A 15,269-nucleotide genomic window follows, 5' to 3' on the forward strand; every position below is an offset into this window, starting at 1 on the left:
CTCCCCCCACCGTCTCAAACTCACTGCCTCACTAAGCCAGGATGACAGGCGTTGGAGAGTTGTGGCAGGCCAGCGTCCTGTACAGCCTTTCATACCTCCCAAGGCCCAGAGGAGCTGTCGCCATGGCAATGGGCTGACAGAATGCTCAGTTTTGTAGGCAGGCGTCTCCCTGAGTCCAAAGTCAAGGTTTGGGAGAAGAGGTTCATTCATCAATCCTAAATCAGTTTTCTAAATTCCTCCCTCTGCCATCCTCTCCTTCCTATTCGGCTGATGTCTGTGGGCTTAAAAGTTCAAATTATTTAAAAACGTTACAATTCTGATACTTAACCCCCCCCCCCCCCCCATTTGATCAAAAACACAGTAAAACGTTAATACTATGAAATATTATTACAATTAAAATTAACTGTTGTATATTTGAATAAACTTTAAAATCTAATGGCAAAGCTGAATTTTCAGCATCCATTACAAAGGCAGGCATATTTCTTCAGAATAACCCATTTCTCTCCAGGATGATTCACAAAACTCAGCTGCAGCTGCAAGTAATTAGTTTAATGTTTCCAGCTAGCACTAGGCATATTTCTAATGTTTTCACATGAGCATTGTTTTCACATACATAACTGTAAAATGCAAATGCTTACTCGTATCTTGTATAATGAGAGAGGAGCTAAGAAAGCCTGACAAAGACTTTCCAAAGATAACAAGAGCGGAGATGATCAAATCAGTCAATCCACAAATATAATTAAAACAATTAATCTGATCAGGCCTTATCCTCCAGAACGATCCATAACCTTGTTGCTACAAAAGACAAGCATTACCCATAATGCCTGAAGCTCATGTAAACTGTTTCACTGTTTTTAAACTTATTTTCAAAAAGACAACAAAAAGCAACACTTTGCTTCTTGTGTATCAAGCAGTAGCTCATATATCAAACTGAATGAGTTTGACATCAATAGCTTTATAGTTTGCCACTCGGGATGACAGGTCTCCCCCTTGTGACAGGAAGTGTTTCCATGGCAGCACTTTGAATTAACAGAGGATAGCAGTGTCAGAAAGCTCTCATCGTTTAGTACACTGGGATCATGCTGGTCAGTGGACACATGTCTATATGTGTCAAACAGCATTTAGATGCTCCGCTGCTGTGAATTCACATGCAATGTGACAGTAGACAGTGTGAAAAATTCAGTGGCGGCCCCCACATCACTCTCGGCTCTCAGCCAAACTGAAGACTGCGTGGAATTTCAATCACAAGACGGAGAGAAAAGTCCACATAAGGCTCCGCACCACATGAGCCTGTGGCTCAGCCTTTTATGGGGGAGTAGAAAAGGCATAGAGGTGCAAAGAGTTTCTGGAGTTTTTACAGACTTTATTAAGCGTGCTAAAGATGAGAGCCGCATTAAGGCACCAGTGCACTTCATAAGAACTTTCATTTCATTTTTTGGAGAGCTCTATCAGCTCCTCTTACAATTATGGGCTTTAAGGACATGGTTCTGTCTGTCAGCACTTTGAGGTGAACTCTCTTTAGCCTTGCTCTGAGCTAAGATTAGGTCGCTATTGATGATGTGTTAGCCATCATCACAGAAATGGGTCAATGGCAAATAAGAGTTAAAAAAAAAAAAAAAAAAAGGTGGAAAAATCTTAATATACTTTTATTTGTTCATGTTTTGCGACAATTTGAAGATCTGATGTAGTGTAACCATCATTACATCAAAACAACTTTTCAAAAACAACTAATATTTTTCACAATAAAAAGTATTTTTACAATTATTATGAATTATAAATAAATAAATATTAAATTTTTTGGAGATTTGCACCATATAACATTTTACAAATTGAACTAACTTGTCATTATCTGATATTTTAAAAGACTGAAGACTAACCATGAAAAAAAAAAAATGTCTTTGTGCTTTAAAATAGCTTAAATGTAACTCTACAGTCCTCGCTCATTTAGTATACGCAGTTCTATGAATATGCAAATTAGCCCCACCTCCACTCACGTACACCAGCTCAGAGATCCATTCGTTGAGGATCACACGTGATGTCAGAAACACCAGCGATTTCAAACTCAGCAATGGTGTTAACTTATGTATTTGCACATGGTTTGTCTTAAAGCATATTAAAAACACCACATAAACATATAAACAACATTAAAAGCTTGATTTTCACCACAGGGGGACTTTAAAATTCACTATGTCCATTTCCTAAATGTGTGTTATTGATCTTGAATTGATCTTGATCATTAATGATTCATCCATCCAAGTTTTGGTTACCTGGACGTCCGCACTCTAGACAGAATTTTCATTTTTAGGTGAACTATCCCTTTAAAGGGTTAGTTTTTTGGGTGAACTAACCCTTTAATCACTACTTATAGCTGTCTCTGCATTTTTAACTAGGAAAGGAGACTGTATTTTTAAATGCACAACTTTAAATGTACAAATAAATGCCTATTGTCTGCATGTGATTTATTTTCTTTGCTGCCCTCCCATGAGGTTAAGCCTGTTTGCACCTCTATGCACTCAAGCATGTATGCACACAAGTCTGTTTAAACCAGTAAGTACTTCGCTTGGCTCACTGAGACATGCTGTAATGCTCATTGCCATGGTATCTCAGATCGATCCTTGCTCCATTACAAGTGCAGTACTCCACAAACAAAGCAAACCACACCTGACCTTTTCAGTCAATGCACAGAGACATTAATTTCAACTCAGCTAATGTGGCATGTTCATCCTCAGGACAACATCGTCCCTCACTAAAGGCAAAGCTAAACAAAAGTATGTAATGAGAGGTTATTGATTGAGGCTTTGTGTCCGCTTTTCATTAGTGGCTGAGTGAGTGAAGACCAGTGGCTGTGGAAAAGGTGGGCAGAAACAGTGGTATCCCAATGACCCTCAAAGGCTTTCATCTAACATTTTAATCAAAACATTTCTAAAGACATACAGGCAAAAGGGATTGTGTGTTAAGTGAGGTAGTCTGAATCTTAAAAGATCCTGTGCTATTCTCAAAGTTACATTTAACCTTCTGCTGACCAGACTGTAAAGAGGTGCATAAAAGATATGTTTTTTTGTTGTTGTTGTTGTTTTTGTTTGTTTGTTTGTTTGTTTTTTCTTTTCTCAAGGTCTTATAATGTTAGTCAAAATTTTGGTGTCATAATATAGTTTTTTTAAATTAGTATTTCTATCTATACACTACTGCTCGTAAGTTTGGTTCAGAGGCTCTTATGCTAACCAAGGCTGCATTTATTTGATCAAAAATATAGTAAAAAGGCAATAATGTGAAATATTATTACAATGTAAAAACTGTATGTTATTTGAATATATTATAAATGCAATTTATTCCTGTGATGGCAAAGTTGAATTTACAGCAGCCATTATTCTAGTCTTCAGTGTCACATGATCCTTCAGAAAGCATTCTAATATACTTTCCATGAATTGAATGCATTCTTATTGAAGCTGCAGTCTGTAAGCTTTGCCTCTTTGTTGCCATCTCTGTTTGAAGCCTGCAATTGCAGTTATTTGTGGAATTATCATCTTTATGTGGCTTGTGCATCGGCACGGCTCCTGAATCTAATGTTTTGAGGAGAATGTGTGGCTGTCAGTCATAACACCGGTGGATACTGTACTTCAGAATCACAGATTGTTGTCTTGGAAGTATGAGAAAAATTACAATTTTTACCATAAATCAACAAGTAACAAATTTGCCACTTTTGTTCTGACTGAGAAAAAAAAAGCATTACTGTAAATCGTGCTACAAATGGTGATTAAATCTAACGATCGCTTATCTCATTTCACATCAAATCATGGAAATTATTATTATTGTTATACTTTGTTCTCAAATTGTTAATGTTAATAACATCAACATTGCGTGACATGTGTATTTAGTGTGTATTAATACTATTAGCGTACCTGTAGGTTTCAGTTTCTGTACAGTCTAATCTCTAATGTTACAATGTGATACCATACAATCCGGCATTAAAATTAAAGTTTAATTATTCCAGCTGCTGTGAGAAAATGCTATAAATTATCTGCCACCTGCAGCATCCTCAAATGCCATATAGCCTACTAGCTGGTACTCATTCTTTATGTAAACAGACGTGACGTAATGACGCAAAAATGAATGGCGGCATGCTCGAATTTCCAGCGGGAACCCACCAGTACCATTCAAATTAGAAAACATTATTACAAGCTTACCGTTGTGAATCGGGCTAAATGAGAACACTGGCTGGTTATGCACTTGCTCAAAAATGGATTTTGGATAATTGTTAACCAAGAAAAGTTACTGTTATTTTAATGTATATGCCAATGAAACAATATTATTTTTATATTCATATTTTAATAAAAAAAAACATTCTCATGATCTCATTTTGTCATTTTGCTTCACAAGTAAATCTGTCTTGCTTGTCCTATATTTATTTCTAAAAAAACAAGCCTACAATATTGCAAAGAAAAAAATATTTTCCCTTCTTCCTCCTTAGCACTTTATTGTGACTGTGCAGGCCATGTTTGTGAAAACCAGGCATCACTTACATGCAAATGTGGGAAGACATATGTTAATGTATTCATCTAATGACGTAAGAAAGCTATTAAAGTTACAAGCCATTCTTGCAGCTTACTTTCAATAGACATTCTATATGTACAGTGGTGGGATCAAGGGCAGATCAAGGAAAATTCATGATCTGAAGTGCCTCTTTTAACAGTTTACCATATATAGGCTCCAAACATGTATCACAAAACTGAACTAAAGGGATCTACTATTTATAATTTTCTTAAAACCTCCAAGTAAGAATAAAACATTTTGTTTCTGGAATATGACTGAATCTGCCAAAAGCATAAATGTAAATGTGAAGGTTTTACAGATTACACTGTCTCCCTTAGGCTGTGACAGCTTGTTTGGTTTGACAGTGGTGTTTCTATTGAGAGGAACTGCAGAGGGACAGATATCCTAATAGGTCCGCAGAAGCTTACTATGTAATCAACCTCCTAGTGCCGAAAGCTTCAATCACAAGCATTGCTATTTGCTCTTAAAGCCTAGCCTTCGATTTCAGGTACTTTGTAAAAAAAGTGCCATACAGAATAGGAATATGGAGCATGTCAGTTACTTTTAATCCTCAAACCCCTTAGTGGCTCGGCGAGAGATGATCGGATGGAAGAAGCGGATCAAGTGGGGGAGAATTTTTGCACTGACACTTGTTTTCATAGCTCGCTCTCTACTCATCCATAATTCATGATCATAAAGCGATTTCTTGCTGCTTCTCCCTAATGCCCCCCTCCCTTTCAGACCAATGAACGACAGATAGATTGAGAGAGCAACAAAAAGAGCAAAGAAAAGTGACAAAGACAGACAGAGAGTGAGAGAACGTATGAACTCAAAAACAAAAGGGTTTTTAATGTCCTGAACTGGAAAGAAAACAACAATATTCTCTCACTAAAGAATGAAGAACAAGAGAAATCTTCTCTGGTGCATTATGAGTGTGATGGGAGACAGTGTTAGTTCCCACTCTCTCTCTTCCTCTCTTTTTCTCTGCTCCCAAGCGGCGGCGTTCTGATGGAAGCAGACGTCACACAGGCACTGCAGGTCTAATTTGACTCATCTCTGTGAGAACAACCAGCAATCAGGCACCCCATCCTGATTCTCTCACTCCTGTTTCCCCATGGGACACATCCATCTACACACTGACTCAATGCTGCAACAGTCCAAAGTGTTTACATCAAACTAACCACTGGAGCTCAGGAAGGTTGTGATTCAGGGTGATGAGAGCAGCCTAACACATAGATTCACATGAAAAAAAAAAACATGATTAATGTGATGATCAGTTGCTTCTTGTTCCACTGCGTGGTGATGTGTGACTCCAACAGCAACAAATAATCTAGTATAGCAACATCTCCTTCACTGTATCACAAATGTCATTTCAAAGCAGCCTCTCTTTTATGAAGTGGAAAGACTTACCTCACAATTTCTTTTTGTTGTTGTTGTTTTTTCTTCCATATTTAGTGCTTGGGATCATTTGTCAGTGCAGATGAATGTTAAATCCTGAAAATCCTTTATATTATATCAAACTGAAATGTACGCAAGATATGTAATAAATTCTGTTGTATTACAGTGTGTGTGTGTGTGTGTGTGTGTGTGTGTGTATATATATATATATATATATATATATATATATATATATATATATATATATATAATATATATATTATATGTGTGTGTGTGTGTTATAGAAAATATATTGTTACATAATTTTAAAAGATTAAATATAAGGGAAAAATGTTATTAATACTTATAATACTAATAATACTTAATATACAGTCAACCCAAAATTTATTCAGACACCTCGAACATTTAATTCATTAATACAGTTTATTTACTATAAAATGGTAATAAAATATGACAAGATCTCAGAGTTAAACTGTGTCAGAAAAAAATTTATCTTAATTATGTCAGAAAACACTTAAGCAAAACATGGTCAAAGTGTCTGAATAATTTTTGGTTCCAAATTTTTATAATTTTTACTGGTAGTGTATGAAGAATTTTTGGGTATAATATGTCACAGTTTACTTTATTTTGCTATCCTCACCTACATAAATGAAATATAGTGTCCTGCACCCACTAGTAAATATATATCAAAAATATCAAAAAATAATAATTTTTGGTTTGACTGTATATGTGTATCATTAAAAATCATTTGGTCTTACTTTTCAGAGAGAATCAGAGATTTTGTTTTGGTTTGATGCAATACGTTGTCGTATATTTAGCTAATTTCATTTAAAATGATCAAGAATTTTAGCTTAAAAACCCTAAAATAACACTCCATATATGCCACACTCCAGCTTCCTGGTTTCCTCCTGATATATAATTGAAATATTTAAATATGTCCTACCATATAACCTCATTTAGCATGTGACACAGTTCCTCTGGGCTGCACTGGAAGCAAAGAGGGCCAGCCTGACACTCATAGTAAATAGGAGACCTGGTTTTTTTATTCCCACCGGGACAAAATAGAGGAGAATGGTCGTCTGACTGTGACAGATCCCTAAACGGTGCTGAAATATGGCTGAAATGAGAACCAAGTTTCTTGTTTAAAGAAAATGGGGGTATCTAATTCTAGGTTAAACTACAAACAAACTGGACAGTAGGTTAGCCACACAAGACACAACTAAGTAGGACAACAGAAGAATCAAAACAGTGTAGCCGGCAGTAAGTAGCCACAAATCTAAGTAGGCACTCGGGAGGCCATGAAATTTTAAGTTCTTTTCTGATGTACTAAAATCCTTTAAGGCTAGAGGCATTCTTTTTAAGATCATTCATTGAATGCTATCTAGATATAGCATTCCTTTGCTATCATATGGTTTCATACAAAATAATTGAATGCTTTTGGTTAAAAGAGGACTGTATGGATTTTGAGTCATAGTGAGTCAGCCAAATAAAAAACATAGACATATCTTCCAGCATTTTTCTGCTGTGGCCTGATAAAACTGTTTCACCAAATCATTGCTTGGAATGGATGGAACTGCAATGCAGTATATTTGGACTCTTATGACTAACACCAAAACAGCTGATACTTGTCATACACTTACGTACGAAAAGTGTAATGAAACCTAGCCAAGGTGAGAATTGAGTGAAGAAATGTACCGTCCTATGGGACCATGAAACAGAGAACTCTACAATACACTGCACTGGGGTAACTGTGTCATTTTGTATTGGTCCGCTCATATTACTTTCCCTCTTGTCCTTGATAACTGAAAGTTTGTCTGGACTTGTTGTCTGAAGGTTCCCTATGGAGTTTTTTTCTATTGAATTCCCTGGGTGGTGTTTTAGTCCCCAACCTCTGCAAAAAGAGGGACCTTAAAACTAGCCTCAGAAAAACCTGATTTCTAAATAAATTAATAAATTTAGATGGAAAAAAGCATCATGTCATTGTCCTAATTTAGTAAAAATGCAGATGTCTAGATTTAATTATCATTTCACAAAATGTTAACTTGAGAATACTAATAAACAGCATAGCCAAATACCTGAGTTCACATATATTATATTCAGCTGGTTATCTCTGCGGCTTTGTGGGAATTCTGTATCTGAAAACATGTGAATCATGCCTCTGGCTGAGAGAAATGTAGAACATTACAAAGAAACTCACCTCCTGAACAAGTACTAGTGTGTCCTGAAGCATTTATTCTCAGTAACCTCGTGAATTTTATGAGGCAAGTTGAGTTCTCCTAATTCCTTCCATATAATGTTTGAGAGCATAAAGCTGTTATTTTAAAATAAATTCTCTGAGCGCATGACCACTAAACAGAACGCCTTATGTAGATAAAATAAAGCATTCTATTCAGAGTTCATCTATTTAGAAAGGACAGTATAGTTTCAGAGGTCAAAGTAACAGAGCAGATCCTTTGGGCATACTGTATAAACAGATTTATAATATAATATGACTCTCACGTTTTCCATAAAAATGAAATCTGCCCCTGCAGAGAGCATCAGGGTATAACAGAAAGGGTGAAATTTGAGCAATATTTAAAACTAATTTTTAAAAAATGTAGGTGAAGTTTTGTTCACAGGGAACAGCCACTATTTTTACAAACTAAAATAGTGTACCAGGACCAGTGCAAAGTGGTGAATATCTACCTCTAAGATTCATTTTGCTCACAAAAAAGCACATATCTCACATTCATGTTCTCTCTCCATCAATCTTTCACTTGAGCAAGCAAACACCAGACAGTAAGCCAGACTCCGAGTGCGAGGATAGTCAGAGCTGAAGTCTCGTAAGCTGCAGAAAGTATGCAGGATTACAGTCTTCAGAAAATAAACAAAATGCTTTAAGGAGGCCTGCCGTCCTAGTCTGAACAGCTCATCCCTCACACCACAACGCTGATGCCACTTCCTTCATTTTGAGGGATATAAAATAACTACATCAACCACAGGTTTAACTTATAGCACAAGATTTCTTCAGCTAAATATGTGTTTATTTCACACAAACAACACAGAATTTGTGTTATGAGCTATTCTCACACAGAAGTGTGCGGAAACCAAGGAATGAGAAATAAAATAAAAAATAAAATGTGTGTAAATATGTCTAAAATTAGTACAGTCCATGTTTCTCAAAGTTTCTATGTGTCAAGGGTGTAAAATGCAGTAAAAACACTAAATGCCTTATCATAAAGGCACACGGGCCCTATATGGGAACAACTCTGTATTAACACTTACTATTATTATTATATTTCATTTTATTATTTTTTAAATTATTCATTTAATCCTCTAGTGCTGCTTGTGTGGAGGTCAAAAATGACCACATTTTTATTATGATCATTTCAATGAAATTAATGTACTATATTTTAGTTTAATGTTTTGAGTGGATTTTATGGTACTAAAATATATTTATGGAATATAATCCATTTATGACCTATTAATCACTTTTTGAGCATAGACCTGAAAATAAAATTTCCAACTTGAACTGTTGTAAATTTTGTATGCTTTGGAGCACAGACTTAAGTTTGGTCTATTTTTAAATAAGACACTTGGCAGATTATTGCTGAAGTGAAAAAAGTGTTGTCATCGTTCTACACCCATAAGACCTTTGTTCATCTTTGGAACACAAATTAAGATATTTTAGATAAAATCCAAAGGCTCAGTGAGGCCTCCATTGACAGCAAGATAATTGGCACTTTCAGATGCCCAGAAAGCTTCTAAAGACATACTACTACAGTGGTTCAACCTTAATATTATGAAGCGACAAGAATACTTTTTGTACACCAAAAAAAAAAAATGCTTTCCTGGGCGATTTCAAAACACTGCTTCATGAAGCTTCGAAGCTTTACGAATCTTTTGTTTCAAATCAGTGGTTAGGAGCGTGTATCGAACTGCCAAAGTCACGTGATTTCAGTAAACGCGGCTTCGTTACGTCATAAGTGTTTTGAAATTTCAATTGTTCACCAGTGGGGGGGCGTGAATTGTGATGCACGCTCCAAACCACTCCTTCAAAACAAAAGATTCGTAAAGCTTTGAAGCTTCATGAAGCAGTGTTTTCAAATTGCCCATCACAAGATATTTTGTTGAATAAAGTCATTATTTAGTTTTTTTGGCACACAAAAAGTATTCTCGTCACTTCATAACATTAAGGTTGAACCACTGTAATCACATGAACTGTTTTAAATATGTCTTTAGTACCTTTCTGGGCATCTGAAAGAGTTAATTATCTTCCTGGCAATGCAGGCCTCACTGAGCTATCAGATTTATCAAAAAAAATCTTAATTTGTGAACGAAGGTCTTACGGGTGTGGAACGACATGAGGCTAAGTAATTAAAGGTGCTCTAAGCGATGTCACGCGTTTTTAGGCCAAAACATTTTTTGTCACATACAGCAAACATCTCCTCTATCTGCTAGCTGCCTGTCCCCTGAACACACTGTAAAAAAACATGGTCTCTGTAGTCGCCACAAGCTCAGAAAATGGCAATAAAAACAAACTGGTGCAGCCTGGACCACGAATCATAATAAACACGCTCCAGCCAATAACCGACAAGAATGATTTTAAATGCGCGTTCATGACTGTTTCAGGAAGCACGGAGGGGAGGGGGAGGAGGAGGAGGAGGAGGGAGGGTCTAGCTAGCCTCTGTTTTGTTTGACAACACTTTGAACATCAACAGGAAGTTACATCCACCCAGGATCACTTAGAGAACCTTTAATGACAGAATTTTCATTTTTGGTTGAACTAACCCTTTAAGTCTATTAAAAATGCATACAAATAGACCTACTATTTTAAAATTTTATATGAAATATACATTTTCCATAACATGTTTTACTCTAAAACTGAGAGACAATCAAAGCCATAAATCAAGTTGTGTTCCAAATTTGAGTTTGAAATCTTAAAAAATTAACATTATGAAATACATTTCCACTAGATGAAATTCGCTTTGTTTTCAATGCGGTTATTTTTTACCATGAACGGTAGTTTGACTATTTTTTACATGATCATTTAACTTTTTCTAATCATGTCCATAAATTGTGTGTGTGTGTGTGTGTGTACAGATATCTTTGTGAGGACCGGTTTGAGTTTTAGACCATCAGAGGGAGGACCAAGAGAGTAAAGTGAGGACATTTTGGCTGGTCCTCACTTTCTGAGACCCCTTTGAATGACTGTTTGAGGGTCAAGACTTGGTTTAAAGCATAAGGTTACAATTAAGTTAAGGGTAGGTTTAGGGGTAGGGGTAGTGTTAGCCTCAGACATCACGCCCACAGACCGTTGGCTGAATGTCTGATGCATATGGAACACTTAACTGGAAACACTTCAGGAGTATCGAAGTCGTCATCTGGTTGGTTAAATTCTACAGGATGTCCGGAAGACGTGTGTTGTGTTCTTTAACGGTCCGCCTGGAAACAAATGCTGTGACGCCAAACCCCCTTGTGGAAGAAGAATGCCGTCATGTTTTCAACTGTGACAACGAGCGCTTACCAGGATCAACTAAATGCTGGATTTTCAAAAGTTTGTGAAGTTCGTGGCTCCAATGTTGCAGTAAACTTGCACAATGTTCTTGAATTAATAATTTATTAGATAAGGACATCGACTTTCATTTTCACGCCCCTAAACCTGACGCGAAACAAAACAAACTGTGATTGGTTGCGTTACACGTCTTCTTGGGCAGTCCTTGGCCAATACAAGCTGCGATAGAGTCCAGACCTTCTGCCGTCAGTCTGAAGGTCTGGCTACACAAGACAAGGGTAGTGTACATGGATAGAATGTACAGTTTGTACAGTATAAAAAATATTACACCTATGGAATGTCTTCACTTTGATAGCAAAACCTGTGTGTGTGTTCACATCAAGTGGCAAAACCTTTACCAAGTTTCGTACCATTCCGATTAAATAAAAAAATTCTAAAAAACCAAAACGTTAAAGTTTTAGTCAAAAATGACTGAACAGCCACAGAGGGATAAAATCCCACTGAAAAGTGTTGGAACACGGAGCAATATTCAATGTGTTGACGTAATTTCAACTTAAACAGAAAGACTGCGATATATCAAACAGCCCTGCCCCTTTTTTAAAATAGCCAATAGCGTTTTGTTTATGTTACAGCTCGGCCGGAGCCGTTAGACTCTGTAAAACAAAAGTTTCCTTCTAATCTCTAACCGTTTCTCCTCCGAATGTCCTTTATATCGCTTTAATATACAGCATTCTGTGCAGAATTCAAATGGGTCCAATACGTTTTGGGGTCTGTGCTCTCGTGTCCCTGGGCCAGAGCAGACTGCTCGCATTGAGGCAGTTCATGTGACACTAACACGAAAACAGACTTCATTCGCATCAAAGAAAAGCACACTGTCTGAATCGTTCCCTATTCTCTATATAGTGCACTATGTGCCATTCACCATGTAGAAAATAGTAAATGTGTGAGCAAGTGACCAATTTCAGCCACAGCTTCAGTGTCTGTAAGAGTGTAGGAGGAGGCGGGACTTCAGATTCTAGAGAGCATTTGATTGGTCTGAAGATTTGACGAGAAACTGAAGTGCGATGTGATGTCATGAAAATCCGTGATCCGTTTAAGCGGAAGTGAGAGACTGTAAGTTTTGAATGCTTATCTCCTAAATGCAAATTTTGTCATTGTTTTGGAACACACCAGCTTATTTATTACATTAAGGCTAACATATTCATATTAAAAGCTAAAAAAACTTCAATTTTGATTTCAGGGGGACTTTAACATTTCATTTTAATATTTCAGGGGAATATAACATCAATTTATCAGGAAAACTTTGCAGAAGCATTATTCAGGGCTCCCAAGTATAAATGTCCCTAAAAAGTGTGTAATGGTGAAAGAAGGTTTATTATTCTCTTGAGTTAAATATATATGAGCTTGTATCGACGTTGCTCAGTATAGAAGTGCAAAATGAGGTCGTCAATCTTTGACGCACATGAACACAGCGCTCCAATGAGTTTGGGAATTCATGGTTTATATTTTGAATTACGTTTTTGACAGGTAGGAGAAATTTTCAGCAGGACTATAAAAATGTTATACAGTAGCACGGTTGCTACAGCAACGACCGACCCAATGATGGATAAAACGCAGCAACATCAGTTTCATCCATCACATGAAATACACAGGAGAAACGCAACTGATACAGTTGCGAAAAATGCCATTTCGCTGTTTTTAGTAAGGTATTAAACGACGCTTATGCAAAAATGTCGAAAAAATGGTTGAGAAGAGTCGCGGATGTGCCGCTCGATGCATTTAGTCGTTGTATTAAAGCTAGTTAGATGGAGTGAAGCTTAAGATGAAGCCTTCAGAAACTTCAGAGTCCAAACGGGATAACAGCGTCCCCACCTCGTCCATTCAGATCTCTCACACAATTTATTCCAAGTACGCCAATGGCTATTAAAATGAAACACTCGGTACGTTTTATGAACAAGTTACATGCGATGCTTATTTCGCGTCTTACCTGGATATAGACGGGTCGCTTCAGCCAGATCCACGGTATCAGACCCCGTGCCATGATTGAAACACCACATTTCACAGCACTAACCTACCACAAACACATCATTAGTGAACGATGAAAGCCATTTAAATGATGTAAAAACACATTACAGCGACCAATGTCCTTTACCAAGCCAAGGTCTTTCTCGCCATGAGGAAAGAGGATGATGAAGAGTATGTGAGGCTCCTCAGGCGCCGCACCTCACGCGCGATGAGCAACATCTGCGCTCACATCCACTGAATGAGCTCGCGTTCATCAGCACGAGAGACAACGCGAACTAATCTCACATTTTATGACAACATGATGAAGCCTGAGGAAGTTTGAGCACATTTAGAAAGCCTTTTTTTAGACTCGTTTACTTAATTTCCGGATAAAGTGCACCAGGACTAATGTGAGTTGTTTTTTTCTCCAAATAAGGTCAGGTCAGTGTGTGAAGCTCTGTTTGTCGCACAAACATCTCGCCTTTCTAAACATTTTACAATGGATAAACACAAGTTGATATAACACTAAATAGAATACTCTTGGAAATTCACTCTTGGGGTTTGCACTGGGTTGTCACAGACTGTATTTAAAAAGATATTCAAACAATTAAGCCCAATTATAATCATAGAAATCACAATTTAATTGTGGCATTTTTGAACCAATTGTAGTAACCAACCACAACCTCAAACCACATAAAAAGTTGAGTAATTTTATAAAAAGAATATATATTTTTAGAAGTAAAAAATATGAATTAGCTTTTTATATTTCAAATTATTATTACAGCATTATATTAATTATTTTAAGTTTACATCATCATGATGGTCTTCCATTAATCAACTGTTATTTGCAATAGATTTAGAGTAACAAAGATTTTAATAGCTTATATTAGTACATTAATATTATATAATGACATAGACAATTAATAATACACTGAACAAAATTATATACGCAACACTTTTGTTTTTGCCCCCATTTTTCATGAGCTGAACTCAGGTCTAAGATTTTTTCTATGTACACAAAAGGCCTATTGTTCACAAATCTGTAAATCTGTCCGGGTGGCTGGTCTCAGATGATCTTGGAGGTGAAGATGCTGGATGTGGAGGTCCTGGGCTGGTGTGGTTACACGTGGTCTGCGGTTGTGAGGCCGGTTTGAAGGAGTGGATTCTGAAATCCACTGCCGCTTCATATATCTTTTAAGTTATCAATCAACATTTATCTTTCTGTTGAATTATTTGAATGACTTTTTCAACACATGTTAAAGCATTTATTTTCCTTTTCAATCACTAGAAAATAATTTTGAATATTGTCTGTCTCACTGAGAGAAAAGTACATGTTATCAGTATGTTTTGGGAAAGTTTCCTGCTCAGAGCAGAGCTCAGATCAACTTCAGCCTTGAAGAAGCTGTGAATCATGTGTATCTGTGTATGTGCGCTAAGTTTTCTTTGCAGGTCCTTTATACTGGTGGACAACTGGCACTCCGCTTGAGACCAGCAGATGCCATGTCATGACCCCAAAAGGACATCCAGTACCTAAATCCAGGGTCCCCTCGTCAGCATCGTGACAAATGGAGATATGCTTCTGACTATCTGTCCATGTGTGGAAGATTACCAAATTTGTCTATTTTTCTTAGCCAATCAGAATCATTCAACCAGAAGTAATGACGTAGTTAGTTGACTCCGTTAGAGTATAATTGTTATGGAAATGTGAATGTACGCAGAACGGCCTACAAACTCCTTGTGAGACTTGAAGCTGGCTTCTGCTGATGAAACTGCTAACTATTCTTCAGTAAAATTTTCTTCAATTTATTAATTTTTTAAACTTTGACTCCGGGTCTTTATTTAT

The sequence above is a fragment of the Chanodichthys erythropterus genome, chromosome 21 (assembly GCF_024489055.1).
Source record: "Chanodichthys erythropterus isolate Z2021 chromosome 21, ASM2448905v1, whole genome shotgun sequence".
NCBI classification, from domain to species: domain Eukaryota; kingdom Metazoa; phylum Chordata; class Actinopteri; order Cypriniformes; family Xenocyprididae; genus Chanodichthys; species Chanodichthys erythropterus.